This window comes from Capricornis sumatraensis, chromosome 19 (assembly GCF_032405125.1).
Source record: "Capricornis sumatraensis isolate serow.1 chromosome 19, serow.2, whole genome shotgun sequence".
NCBI classification, from domain to species: Eukaryota; Metazoa; Chordata; class Mammalia; order Artiodactyla; family Bovidae; genus Capricornis; species Capricornis sumatraensis.
Genome location: NC_091087.1, coordinates 16970093 through 16984002, shown reverse-complemented (window position 1 = coordinate 16984002; position 13910 = coordinate 16970093).

Sequence of the window (13910 nt, the reverse complement as noted above, 5' to 3'; positions counted from 1 at the left end):
CTGTGAATACTATAATAACTCATAAGAGTTATGCCAAAAAGTTAGTGCATACACCATCTTTATTTGCCTCTTAAAACTGCCCATCACTAAGCTGTTTTCTATAGACAGCCTTTCCTTACCAAGAAAGACAATGATATAAAATAGTAAATAAGAGATTTTGCCTAAAAAATACATTGTTCAAGATGTTTGAATTTCATCTATTTAAAGCAGTGTTTAAGAGTCCCATTCAATCTGTATTTCTATTTAATTACAACAGGCTAATTTATATCTGTGTTTAATAAATGGTGTTCTGAGATGCATGGTTTCGTTAAGGCATTAACTGGTGTTTCCCCACAAAGAGTTAATGGTCATATACATTGTAAAGATGCTGTGAGGGCAATCTTTCTCAAGGAGATTCATAGTGAACATCTGCAGATAAAAAGCTCTGAACATACTGCAATCAAAAAACTATCTTAAGTATATTTCATCTCAAATTCTTCCAAACTGTTTTTCACCATGAAAACTTTGTGTATGTGTGTGTGTGTGTGTGTGTGTGCGCACGTGCACGCATGCGTGCACATGATCATGTGTGTCTAGAATAACCATTAACATCTCACTGACTTAGTATTTTAAGGAGCCAATTTTGGGAAAGTTCCATAGCTATTATTGAGCTGTTGCAGTTGTAACCCTGGATAGAACTAATCGACTTTGAACTCCCTGCAAAACCTTATGGGACAACAGATACTTCTGGGGCTTTGCTGATCATTTTATCCTTGAAGTGTACAGAAACAGATTTCTCTCCCTCAAATTGCATTTAAAATAATTTTAGAATGCTTGGTACTGAATCCATCCGACTTTATCATTTAAAACATTTTCATGTGTTATACACTTTCACAGCTGAAATATTTTCACATCCTAAATGGAAGAAAAAAACCTTGCCATGTCCTGTTTTCAGAATTTGACAGATAAAATGAATAAATCTTCCAGCTTCTTCCTAACATGTTCAGCTCAGGACAGCTTGGCCTGAATACAGTGTGGATAATGTGATGCAAATGAATTTTTACACGGGAGTTTAACTTTTATAGTGGAACTCCTCAAAGGTAAGAGCGATGAAGGTGAAGGAGGCCTTAATCACTTGAAAGAGAAAGTTATACAGAAAGGAAGCAAAGTACAAGCAAAGTTCACTGTCTTGCCTAAGTCCTGTAGCTAACTGTGATAAGGCACTGCAGTGGAGACCAGATGGCCTGTTTCCTCTCGCTGTTCTTTTCCCAAACACACAAGATCTCACAATCCCACCAAGAGGAAATGACTTAGGGACGAAGGCTTCAGAGGAGGGAAAAAAAAAAAAAAAAGAGGCTTCCGATAAAAATCATTTCTAGGAGGAATGAAGCTGTTATTGCCAAGTCAACCAGTAATAGAGATGACTTTGGAGAGAAAGAAGTTCTATCTTCTATCCACATGTCTGGTAGAGAATATGTTTGCAGGTAAGTTCTTTGGGGAAATAAGCCAAACAGCCAGGTAGAGATGAAATGCACACCCAGGGACCCAAAGTCAAGGTAAATAATCGGATGCGTTTTAAGATTTGTGTCTGACTGCAGAAGACACCGGTGATCTTTGTCTCTGCATTCATTCTCTGGCCTCCTGGTTCACCAGCAGTTCATCTCCATTTTTTTTTTATTATCCAGCAGGAGAAATACAGTGGTGGGAGGGGGAGCTGAGGGCCAAGAAGGGGAAACCAAGGGCAGTGCAGCCGACGCTCTGTGATCTGGGAGCGTGTGAATTTTAGGTCAGCTAAATCAGGACACAAAGCTCCAGCTGCTAAAACCACAAAGGCCCACATATAGTTTCCCTGGCTCAACTGATTCCCAGCTTCAAATCTGCGGAAGAAAGAGCCTTCCATGGGGGGGACCTTCTTCTTCCCCAATTAGTGCCTTTTCACAGCGGCAGGATGGAAAAGGTTTTACTCGGCAACATTACTGAACATCAGTAATATGCAAAAGATCTGTGAAATCAATTCCCATTATTTCAAAGGACGCTGCCTAGTAAAAATAAGGCATAGTAAAAACACTGTAATGAAACTACTGCTTAATCTGCCGTGATTATCTAAGACGAACCAGCAACTGTTTCATCCTTATTTTGCAGCATCTGCTCAGTGGTACATAAACTGCGAGTGCCATAGTCAGGCTTCATGCTTTGGTGGTGGAAACTGAATTTGGGGGTGTCTTTGGGATAGAAATTCTAAGGGATTGAACACTGGGCTGAAGATCATTAAAACATTTCCATTCTTACCTCTTTTATTGGTTTAATGCATTGCTAGTTCTCCGAGTTATATTTTTATTAATGGAAAAATTTTAAAAGCTCAAAGAATGAACGGTAGTGGCATGTTCTTTAAAAAAAAAAAATACTAGATTGACCATTATGCAAATGGCACACTGCCCACATTCCTCCTCCCCCGTTTGCCCCTCTGCCCCTTGCTAATAACAGTCAGCCTTGTTTAGCCGCAACTTGGCAAAACTCTCCTACATTTTTGCCGCTCTATATTTCAGCCATGACTTTTGTCATATTTTGAAGAGAAACTTGCACCTGGCCAACCAACTCACATGCCAAGCTCCAGCCCATTGAGATTTAAAATGGATTTGAATCGATTGGCCTATGAAATTCCAAATGGATAAAAAAGGCAGCAATAAAAAGTCACAGTAGAGTTGGCTCGCAGAGGTGAAAATAAAATAAAGATACCCTGAGAGGTAGCAATCACTTCCAGTATCTTTAAAAACACAGAGTATTTTTGCCCTCTGCAAAGTTAAGGAAAGAAAAAGCAGCTAATAACAGGTATCATGAGAACAGAAGGCATTATTCTTTGAGCATCTCTGATGCAAAGAGTTTTTGTTTTTATTATTGTTATTACAACTTACAATTAACCTGATGCCCAGGTATTTTTGGGGAGCTTCCCTGGTGGATCAGATGGTAAAGAGTCTGCCTTGCAGTACAGGAGACCAGAGCTCGATCCCTGGATTTGGAAGATCGGCTGGAGGAGGGAATGGCTACCAACTCCAGTATTCTTGCCTAGAGAATTCCACAGACAGAGGATCCTGGAGAGCCACAGTGCATGGGATTGCAAAGAGTTGGACAAAACTGACTAACACTCCTACACTCCTACAGGTATTTGCTATTGGACGATGTGTTATTAGCTGCTTTTGTGCTTGCTTAGTTGATCAGTTATGTTGACTCTATGACCCCATGGACTGTATACAGGCTCCTCTGACCATGGGATTTCCCAGACAAGAATACTGAAATGGGTTGCCATTTCCTCCTCCAGGGGATCCTCCCAACCCAGGGATTGAACCCACATCTCCTGCATTGCCAGGAGGATTCTTTACCACTGAGCCAGCTGGGAAGCCTACGTTATTAGTTACCTTTAGAGTAAACATATTATGAGAAATGGAGCCCTTCTCTACTCTAGGGATTTGTGATTCCCCAAGAACTCTTCTCGGCGTTTCCTCACTTCTGATGCTTTCTTCTCTACAGGGGAAGACAAGCAGAGAAAGTCCATGCATTTGTCAGTTTGGGTCCCTGGTGAAAACTATACCATGGAGGCAGCAGGCATTTGGAAGTACCATGTCATCAAGGTTAGGCTGTCCCTTGATTCAGCCAAATGAGGCCCCCAAGTGTCAAATGGCATCTATTTCAGTCCAACTAGAATGTGTTTATGAATCACTTCAGATCTTGTTAAAAACGCGAGTCTTGAACGAGGGGTTCTAGATTCTCCATTTCTAACAAGCTTGGGTGCCTGTGGCCAGCCAAGGCACAGATGCTGCTCATCCATAGATGGTACCCTGAGTACCATGGTTTAATACATTGGGCCCCTTCCTTTCAATCAAATGTCATACACTTTTAAACAAACTTCTGAATGTCATAGAAATCTAGGCTCAAGCCTAGGAGAATGGAAAATCATGGCTCCAGAACCACAGATACAATCTGATCAAAAGAATATTTTGAGGTCAGACAAAACGTACTACAAACATGAGTCAGTGAAAGCAAGAAAGAGCTGAGACTCATAAAGAAAACTAACGGCCAGGAGGCGGAGATCCAATCTCTTCTTACATGTTCAAAGTCACCAGCTGATAATGACATTAGTTTCAGTATGCTCAATTTTATTTGTTGATGTTTTTGATCCCATTCTGTTTAATGTGTACATATCTTTTATTGCAAGCAAGTTCAAATCTGCTTTTTTTTTTTTTAACCAAAGAAATCCATAGGTTGAAAAATGAAACCATCACAAAATAAAAATTTATTCTTCTTCTTTGCAAAAGTGTAGTTAATATTTGTGACATTCCACATAGTCACATTGTGACTGGGTGGCTGATCATTGACAAAGTTATTGGAAAATTCACCCTTAGCCCTAAAGACATCTTGGCTCATTATACAGATAGATGCATTCTGATAAATGGAGCTCATGGCAAGCTGAACTGTGACTTTTTAAAGATTTGTTTGAATTGCAAACCAGTAATGTTAATATTTTCTAATTGGTATTAATAGAAAATACATTCCAGATGGCACACTTACTTTAGCCTACAAAAGAACAAAAAGAATTATTTTGTATTTAAAATAATTGCAGAAGGACTATTCCTGTGGGTTCATCTCTTAGCACCTGTTCCATTCTGCAAGTAAAGTCATCCCTTGGTGTAACCTAATGTGGCAGCCGCCCTGCAATAATGGGCTCACTTTGTTATCTTGGTTTCTGGGTCAATGTTGCCTAAATCAAAGCATCTCATCAATTACAAGCCTGTTTTTTTTTTTTTTTTTTTTCCCCCTTCTGGACAAAGGATTAAAAAATATGAGAAAGAAAAAAAAATGTTTGAGTGTAATATTGCTACTGAATATTCTTATTTCCCTTAATTTTGCGATGCTATTTTTATAGAGGGAATCCAATTTTTAAACAAACATTCATATGCACATTTGCAGGAAGGTAGAGATTTTATCTCTGCTACACAGGGGAGGTACCTGTGAGGCAAAAAGCACAGATAAAATCTTCAAATGTATAGGCTGTGAGTGATGTCCAGGTAGTTATATATATAACTTGCATTTTTATTCCTGCATAGAACTGAGAAACTAGGGTTTCCCTGGCAGTCCAGTGTCTAACACTCAGCACTTCCAATGTAGGAAGGTTAGATGTAGGTTAGATCCGTGGTCATGGAACTAAGATCCTACATGCCGCACAGCACCACAGAGAAAAAATATAAAAGGTTAGAATTGAGAAACTGAAATGGATTTTTTCCCCTAGTTTATCCGTGGTTTATCTATTGGGATAATGCTTCTTTACGTATGAGTTGGCAGAAGGGTTGGCAAGTAGCTTATGGAGATAACTTAAGGAACCTGACCAAAATATTTTTTTTAAGTACTAGCTTATTTCTTTTATTTAAGAATGTAAATCCAAATTGAATATCATCCACTCAAGTCACAATCTACTTATTTTGTCAAATGAACTATTTCAAAGTACCTTGTTGAAAATCAGGTTTTACTCCTTAAAAGAGATATAAGCAAAAAATACATAAGAGCAGTAGAGAAAATATTCCTTCCTTCCACATTTTAGAGAATTCTTTTCTGGAGAGGTTGAAGTCCTTAGCTTACTTTCAGAGTGATTCACTTTTTATTTCACAGGTAAACTGCTTCTGTCCTCATTTTACCAAGCATTCCCCTTTCTGTACACTTTCAAATATATCTGCGTTTTAGAAGAGATTTTTCAAATGCTGTGTTTTACACACACAGCTGCCAAAGTCTCTAAATCTGTAGAATGCTCCTTTTACAGACAGGGATAAACAACTCGATTTGGAAGTGTCAATAGAAGCCTGCATTGTAGGTTGTGAATCGTTCCAGTGTTATTTTTACAAGTGATATGTTTATTTTTGTGATCAGTGAGAGGTTTGGTCTATGAGTCCCAGCTGAGAATCCCAAGCACTTCCTCAGTTCTCGAGAAATGGAGGACACCTGGGAGGGGCTCAATGAAAACTACAAACTCTCAGCCCCAACACATGCAGACAAGATGCCCGAGAGCTGCGGCTCGGTTGCCAGTTCAGAAACAAACAAAATTACAAATCAAATCGAGTATTTTTGTCTGATCGTCCTTCACCTCGTGTCTTTGATTTAAAACAGGCAGATCAAGAAATAAACATTCCCCCAAAGCACCCCCCCACCCCTCCCCAGGCCATTAGGATCTCCAAAGTAAATAAGAAGTGGTACTGCCGGGCGTGAATTGCTGCCTCAATTCCGGGGAGAATCCTGATTTTAGCACCACTGTACCAAATTTGTCATTTAGGGAAGCTCTTGTTCCCTTTATTGAGTTCCACTGTAGCGAACAATTGCTGCCTGCATCCCTCGTGTGTCCTTTTGGTTTTATTATCTTTCACTGTGAATTGAGCCTCCACCATCAGTTTCACGGGAAGCCTAATTTCACTCACTGCTTATACATATGAGGAGACACCCCTCCCAGCCTCCCCTCCTCCAATGTTCTTATCAAATGAAGAATTGTGGATAAGGGTTAGGTGCAGATAAACATGAGTGTAGCACTTCCAGAAAGGTCGTGACCCCCCCATAAGGTGCTTCTTGTTATGCCTGACCTTCAGATTTTCATCATCAGCCCGCCTGACAACTTAATAATGCAGAGGAGCCGGATTCATTTCGCCCCTCTGAGAAAGCCAGCACGGGACGCCCTTTTCCCTGATTATTTCTCTGCACTCCCGGCTGCCCTTTATAAGCCAACCAGAACTCCATCAATCATGCTCCTCTCTTCCCTCGCCTCCTCAGTTCCCCGTTCCGAAGCCTCTAAAACCTGCCCCATTCCTTTTGTTTGGGGCTGCCATGGGTACACAGTGATTCCCCAAAAGGGGAGTGATGGAGGAAAAAAAATATATACACACCTTGAGCAAATCACCACTCCACTTCCTGTGTTTGTGAATTTCTTTTTCTTTCTCTTTCTTTTTTTTTTTTTTAAAGACATGCTTCCAAAAGTTCTTACCCTCATTTGTGTGTGTGACTGTCATCCCCATCTCCCAGTGAGCTCTGATCAGTGCTGGGGTTTAAAACACCCTGAATGTAAGTTAGAGGTTTTTCCTGGCCTGGTTTCTTCATTACTGTGGGTGTTGTTGTGAGAGCTTTTATTGTTCTGGAAGTAGTAAAAGGAGATAAGACTTGTTTCGCACCTTCCTTCCCAAGCCTCTCTTCTCCTGGCTGCGGAGAGGAGAGAGAGAAAAACAGAGATGCAGATGAAAACAGAGAGGGGATTGTGGAAAGAGAAAACGGAGTGGGTTTGGGAGGAATGGGGCTTTTCTTTCACCTTTGTTGTTGTTTTAGTCACTAAGTCGTGTCTGACTGTTTTGCGATGCCATGGACTGTAGCCCGCCAGGCTCCTCTGTCCGCGGGATTTCCCAGGCAAGAATTCTGGCGTGGGTTGTCGTTTCCTTCTCCAGAGTATCTTCTTGACCGTGGGACTGAACTGGCGTCTCCCGCATTGGCAGCCAGAGTCTCTACCACGGAGCCACCTGGGAAGCCTCAGTCTCACCTTGATCAGAGTGAAAGTGGATGCGAAAGTTTGCAGGGGAGAGCAGAAGTGCTTTGGGAAGGTGATGAGACAGATTGGATTTGGACTCTAAGAGCTGTAGTAAACCTACTCTATAAAATATCATAGAGTTCACCTTTTACCTTGTAAGCATTCTCCAGCTAGAGAAGAAGTGGTTTCAGAGGACAGGATAAAGCAGGTTCTCACCAGGGTACATATTGCGTCTGGCTAGCACAAGGACCATGGACTGTGGCAGCTTTACCTTTGCTTTCTTGAAAACCGAGTGCATCTCCCCTCAGCCAGACTCAGCTGCACGAGGGACTGTCAGCTGATCCATCCAGACCACGGACATGCTAGGCTGCCAGGGGGCTGGACGGGAACCTGTGCCCAGCTGGACTGGGGTGCCAGTGTCAGCCCAGTTCCCATTAGGCTGCTGCACTGAATTAGAACTTTTTTTTAAGAAAGGGAAAGGTAAAGACTAGGCTGATGAAAACACAATACATTCCCTTGATGGGCAAATAGCCATTAAAGAAAAAAGCAAAGAAACAAACAACAACAAAAAGGAGATCTTAAATCATCTTTGACAATAGCAAAGCCAAGAAGTAAGTGCAGAAAAAACATCACATAACGTTTACTCGAAGGCATATATCCATCCCTTACTTCCTAGTAAAAACATGCAAAACCCTATTTTGAAATAGAAAACAAGTTATCTGTCTTGCTTTCTTTCTTGAGTAGGTCACCAGCAGCCTCACGACAGTGGATCTCTCAGGAAACAAGAACTAATCTATTAATACAAACACTGATTGTGGGTCTGGTGTGCATCTGGTCCTCAGTGAGACACCATGGTGCTCACCTGATAGTAACTGGAAATGAATTATAGGTGGGAGGGGATCTAAAACCAAGATTTCTGATGTTAACATCTTATTTTGAACACCTGTGTCCCCAAATTAATAGAATTAGATTGGAATATGTGAATTTGACCTGACCTCAAAGAATTTAGTGTACATGTGTGTGAAGTCGTATGAAGTCACTTCAGTCATGTCTGACTCTTTGGGACACTATGGACTATAGCCCACCAGGCTCCTCTCTCTGTGGGATTCTCCAGGCAAGAATACTGGAGTAGGTTGCTGCTCCGCTTTCTCCAGGGGATCTTCCCAACCCAGGTATCAAACTCACATCTCTTACGTCTCCTGCATTGGCAGGCGGGTTCTTATCCACTAGTGCCACCTGGGAAGCCTGGCTGTGTATCTGTGTGTAGCCCATGTTGCATGTGTTCATATATGTTTTTTAGAATAAAGAAGTCATGGTGCTTATGCTCTGGATTATTTCAGAGATGAAAGCCAAATTATCTCTACTGAAAGAAGTTAATTTGGTACCCTGGGAGATTAGAGACACCAGGAACGATTATCATTGACCTTCTCCATGTTTATCCTGTAGTTCTCAGGCAAGGTAGACTGCTCGGAGGTGGAGATACCCTTACACAGACAGATTTAAAGTGGAAGATGATGAATTTATCTTGACATTTCTTGATTTTGACAAGTGCCAGATGTGTGGGTAGAGCTATCTGTGTATGGACAGTTGTATACATGAACACTGGGGTGAGATCAAGACTAAACAGATTAGTAGAAAACATGAGAAAAGATAGAAAAGTGTGAAGAATGAGAAGAGGCATAAAGAGAGAAACCTGGAAAACACCAAGGGTAAATGAGAGGCCTATGTATGCAGCACCAGAGAGGTTCAGAAATATGAAATGAAATTGCTTGGTTTCTATCTTTACTTACTTTTTTTAAAATTATTTTTTATTTTTTAAAATTTAATTTTTTTTTGCTTTACAATACTGTATTGGTTTTGCCATACATCAACATGAATCCACCACAGGTGTACATAAGTTCCTAATCCTGAACCCCCTTCCCACCACCATCCCCATACCATCCCTCTGGGTTATCCCAGTGCAAAAGCCCCAAGCATGCTGTATCCTGCATCGAACCTAGACTGGCGATTCGTTTCTTATATGATATTATACATGTTTCAATGCCATTCTCCCAAATCATCCCACCCTCTCCCTCTCCCACAGAGTCCAAAAGTCTGTTCTGTACATCTGTGTCTCTTTTGCTGTCTCACATACAGGGTTATCATTACCATCTTTCTAAATTCCATACATATGTGTTAGTATACTGTATCAGTGTTTTTCTTTCTGGCTTACTTCACTCTCTATAATCAGCTCCAGTTTCATCCACCTCATTAGAACTGATTCAAATGTATTCTTTTTAATGGCTGAGTAATACTCCATTGTGTATATGTACCATAGCTTTCTTATCCATTCATCTGCTGATGGACATCTAGGTTGCTTCCATGTCCTAGCTATTATAAACAGTGCTGCGATGAACATTGGGGTACACGTGTCTCTTTCAATTCTAGTTTCCTTGGTGTGTATGCCAGGGGAATAGGATGGGGAGACCACTTTCTCCCCCACTAATTCACCAAAAGAACATTTTTACTTACTTTTTTTTAACATTCCTCTCCACCTTCCCCATCAGGTAAGTTCTGTTAGCACAAAAGCTTGCCCACAGATATATCGGGGATATAGTAGAACCCCAAATAAACGTGCATTTACAAACAAAAATGAATAAATGGGCCAAAGGCAGACCTGGAAAGTGTGATGTCACAGAAACATGGAAGTAGAGCTTACATCTTATACCCTTAGGAGGTTTTGAAAAATAGAACACCGAGAATGTGCAGGTAAAGAAGTGGGAGAAAAGAGATCTGATTTGCCAGTTTTGGTAGTTGGTGGAGGGGTCTTTCCACAGAGAAGAGAGAGCAGAAACTGGGTTGTTGAGTGTTGAAAGATGAAAAAGGCAACAGTATGGAGGCTACCGAATATAACATTTCTTTTCAAGAAAAGTTTGGATAAAAAGTCTTGGCAGCCAGACATGAGGGTAGATTGGCAGCAGATGCTTTTCTCCCTTTTCAAGTGTTTCTTGGCAGTGGTCAGAGCTGAGCATCTCAAGCAGACTTGTAAAATGTAATAAATGTAATAACTTATTTATACCTATAAACCTGCAAGGAGCTAGGTTTTTAATTTTGTTATTGTTGTTTAGTGGCTAAGTCCTGTCTGACTCTGTGACCTCATGAACTGAAGCACACCAAGCTTCCCTGTCCTTCACTACCTCCCGGAGTTTGCTCAAACTCATGTCCATTGAATCAGTAATGCCATCCAACCATCTCATTCTCTGTTACCCCCTTCTCCTCCTGCCCTCGATCTTTCCCAACATCAGGGTCTTTTCCAAAGAGTTGGCTTTTCGCATCAAGTGGTCAAAGTATAGAAGTTTCAGCTTCAGCATCGGTCTTTCTAATGAATACTCAGGGTTGATATCCTCTAGGATTGATTGGTTTGATCTTGCAGTCCAAAGGACTTTCAAGAATCTTCTCCAGCACCACAATTTGCAAGTATCAATTCTTCAGCAACTTTCATTATAAAGTGATGTGTATTAATTATATAAAACACAAAAAGAATGAAAGTAAAAAGTGCACCTTTTCATACATGTTTAATGTCGTTATATTTTCTAATATTTTTCTCTACATGTTTTTTGAAAGGAATCATTCTATATTTGTAGTTTTATATCTGTATGCTGTCATGTATTTTTTCATGCATCATGCTATTAAATGTTTTTAAAATGTGACTTTTAGTTGATCCCATATCCTATGGAAAGACATTTATATCTTTCTCTTTCTATATATATAACTTATATAATATAGTCTATATATGGTAGTGGTGGTTTAGTTGCTAAGTTGTGTCCGACTCTTGTGACCCCATGGACTGTAGCCTGCCAGGCTCATCTGTCCATGGGATTCTCCAGGCAGGAATACTGGAGTGGATTGCCATTTCCCTCTCTAAGTCTATACATAATTTATATAATATAATCTATCTATAATTTGTATAAGATAATCTATGTATTTAATTATTCTTATCTGTATAGAATCTATTTATACATATGCTATATATGTAAATATGTTATACATAATATACATACATGTAGTTTATTTAACTATTTTTCTATTCAGGGATATTTAGGTTCACGTCAGATGTTTGTTATCCTTCATCTGCCCAGCAGCTTTGGAACATCCTTCTGATATTTGAGGAAATGCTCCTGCACACGTCCTGTCTCTGCATCACATTTCTTCTTACCTGCAATCCTCTTGTTAGCCACCCCAGCTTTGTCTCCTTCACAGCTCTCATTCCACCTGACCAGTGTTTGCCAGAACTCCTGGTACAAATATCTACAAAATCATGTCTGCCTGAGAGTTTTTGATGGAACTTACTCTTATCTTTGCAAAAGATGGAAGTTTACTCTCATCATCTTCCTAACCTGGTGGCTGTGTTTCAAGGGCAAAGTCATAAATCCAACAAAGCTTAGGAAATCTTGAAACCTACTCTTTCCATGAGAAAACACATTTTCAAGGCAGAATCACTGACTTAATTCTGAGCTGCTGCTGCTGCTGCTGCTGCTGCTGCTGCTATGTCACTTCAGTCGTGTCCGACTCTGTGCAACCCCCATAGACAGCAGCCCACCAGGCTCCCCCTGTCCCTGGGATTCTCCAGGCAAGAATACTGGAGTGGGTTTCCATTTCCTTCTCCAATGCATGAAAGTGAAAAGTGAAAGTGAAGTCAGTCAGTTGTGTCTGACTCTTAGCGACCCCATGGACTGCAGCCCACCAGGCTCCTCTGCCCATGGGATTTTCCAGGCAAGAGTACTAGAGTGGGTTGCCATTGCCTTCTGAGCTACTGGGTGCCAATAACTTCTTAATTTGGATAGCACCTTCCTGTCTTATATCTATAAAAGAATGTCTCTCAGAGAATCTGATTAAGATTATAAAGCACTGAGAACACATTCTCTTATCTCTTTGTGTGTTGGGTGTGCCTTGCATATCTTTCAGAGACACATCATTTCAGAGATGAAATGACTAGGCTTGGCCTCAAATCACATGCAAATTGTACCTTAGCGTTTTGAACAATATTGTGATCATTGCTTCTTTGGAGGAGTTTGCCTTGGTTGATTGGGGTAAGAATAAAAAGAAAAGTCCTTTGTAAGGTTAAAAACCATGATCACAATAATAAAAAGTATTAGTGTAACTTAAAACTACTTCTTCCTACCATCCTCCATGCTTTGACTTTCCCAAAGAGAAACCCAAGTAAGACAGTAGGCGCTGCGAGAGGGCATCAGAGGGCAGACAGACTGAAACCACAATCACAGACAACTAGCCAATCTGATCACACTAGGACCACAGCCTTGTCTAACTCAGTGAAACTAAGCCATGCCCATGGGGCCACCCAAGACAGGCTGGTCATTGTGGAGAGGTCTGACAGAATGTGGTCCACTAGAGAAGGGAATGGCAAACCAATTCAGTATTCTTGCCTTGAGAACCCCATGAACAGTATGAAAAGGCAAAAAGATAGGACATTGAAAGATGAACTCCCCAGGTCAGTAGGTGCCCAATATGCTACTGGAGATCAGTGGAGAAATAACTCCAGAAAGAATGAAGGGATGGAGCCAAAGCAAAACAATTACCCAGTTGTGGATGGGACTGGTGATAGAAGCAAGATTCAATGCTGTAAAGATCAATATTACATAAGAACTTGGAATGTTAGGTCAATGAATCAAGGCAAATTGGAAGTGCCAAACAGGAGATGGCAAGAGTGAACGTTGACATTACAGGAATCAGCGAACTAAAATGGACTGGAATGGGTGAATTTAACTCAGATGACCATTATATCTACTACCGTGGGCAGGAATCCCTTAGAAGAAATGGAGTAGCCATCATAGTCAATGTTGAAACTGAAACTCCAGTACTTTTGCCACCTGATGTAAAGAGCTGACTCATTTGAAAAGACCCTGATGCTGGGAAAGATTGAGGGCAGGAGGAGAAGGGGACGACAGAGGATGAGAGGGTTGGATGGCATCACCGACACAAAGGACATGGGTTTGGGTGGACTCCGGGAGTTGGTGATGGACAGGGAGGCCTGGCGTGCTGCGGTTCATGGGGTCGCAAAGAGTCAGACACGACTGAGCGACTGACCTGACTGACTGAAACTGAAAATGATAAGCTTCAAAGAATTTGCTTCGTAAAGCTCTATTCTGTGAAAAAAGGAAACGCCTGTCATTTAGAAACAGAGGACTCACCTAGTGAAAATGTAGTGTGCCAAACGTGAGATGGTGTTAGAAGTATGTTCTCCTCCAATCTGACCTACTGCTGGCTGGAGGGGGATTTACAGAAAAGGAGAAGGTTGATCATTCCCTGCATCCCTGCAGAGTGGTTTCCATGTGCTGTCTTGGGTATGCAACGGAGTCCTGACCTCAATATCTCCCTTCTCTGGTTTGGC